This window comes from Musa acuminata, unplaced genomic scaffold, assembly GCF_036884655.1.
Source record: "Musa acuminata AAA Group cultivar baxijiao unplaced genomic scaffold, Cavendish_Baxijiao_AAA HiC_scaffold_196, whole genome shotgun sequence".
Lineage (NCBI taxonomy): Eukaryota > Viridiplantae > Streptophyta > Magnoliopsida > Zingiberales > Musaceae > Musa > Musa acuminata.
In genome coordinates, this window is record NW_027020467.1 from 23,429 (window position 1) to 25,000 (window position 1,572).

The window sequence follows — 1,572 nt, forward strand, 5'->3', positions numbered from 1 at the left end:
TGGCCAGTTTTTGGCCTGTTCTTGCATTGCGCGGTGACCGTCGAGAGCGGAGCAAAACGTCAGCCATCTCAGCACCCTGGAACCCCCCGGGTGGCACAGGGCTGGATGGGGCTTTCGTATAGCAGGGACGGTGCTGCCTCTCGCTTCGCTCGCTGTCCGCCGCTCGCCGCTCGCTCGTGCAGCCAAAAATGGCCAGTTTTGGCCCGTTTTTGGGCCGTTTTGGCCAGTTTTTGGCCTGTTCTTGCATTGCGCGGTGACCGTCGAGAGCGGAGCAAAACGTCAGCCATCTCAGCACCCTGGAACCCCCCGGGTGGCACAGGGCTGGATGGGGCTTTCGTATAGCAGGGACGGTGCTGCCTCTCGCTTCGCTCGCTGTCCGCCGCTCGCCGCTCGCTCGTGCAGCCAAAAATGGCCAGTTTTGGCCCGTTTTTGGGCCGTTTTGGCCAGTTTTTGGCCTGTTCTTGCATTGCGCGGTGACCGTCGAGAGCGGAGCAAAACGTCAGCCATCTCAGCACCCTGGAACCCCCCGGGTGGCACAGGGCTGGATGGGGCTTTCGTATAGCAGGAACGGTGCTGCCTCTCGCTTCGCTCGCTGTCCGCCGCTCGCCGCTCGCTCGCGCAGCCAAAAATGGCCAGTTTTGGCCCGTTTTTGGGCCGTTTTGGCCAGTTTTTGGCCTGTTCTTGCATTGCGCGGTGACCGTCGAGAGCGGAGCAAAACGTCAGCCATCTCAGCACCCTGGAACCCCCCGGGTGGCACAGGGCTGGATGGGGCTTTCGTATAGCAGGGACGGTGCTGCCTCTCGCTTCGCTCGCTGTCCGCCGCTCGCCGCTCGCGCAGCCAAAAATGGCCAGTTTTGGCCCGTTTTTGGGCCGTTTTGGCCAGTTTTTGGCCTGTTCTTGCATTGCGCGGTGACCGTCGAGAGCGGAGCAAAACGTCAGCCATCTCAGCACCCTGGAACCCCCCGGGTGGCACAGGGCTGGATGGGGCTTTCGTATAGCAGGGACGGTGCTGCCTCTCGCTTCGCTCGCTGTTCGCCGCTCGCCGCTCGCTCGCGCAGCCAAAAATGGCCAGTTTTGGCCCGTTTTTGGGCTGTTTTGGCCAGTTTTTGGCCTGTTCTTGCGTGGTGCGGTGACCGTCGTGAGCGGAGCAAAACGTCAGCCATCTCAGCACCCTGGAACCCCCCGGGTGGCACAGGGCTGGATGGGGCTTTCGTATAGCAGGGACGGTGCTGCCTCTCGCTTCGCTCGCTGTTCGCCGCTCGCCGCTCGCTCGCGCAGCCAAAAATGGCCAGTTTTGGCCCGTTTTTGGGCTGTTTTGGCCTGTTTTTGGGCTGTTCTTGTGTGGCGCGGTGACCGTCGTGAGCGGAGCAAAATGTCAGCCATCTCAGCACCCTGGAACCCCCCGGGTGGCACAGGGCTGGATGGGGCTTTCGTATAGCAGGGACGGTGCTGCCTCGCGCTTCGCTCGCTGTTCGCCGCTCTCCGCTCGCTCGCGCAGCAAAAAATGGCCAGTTTTGGCCCGTTTTTGGGCTGTTTTGGCCAGTTTTTGGCCTGTTCTTGCGTGCCGCGGCG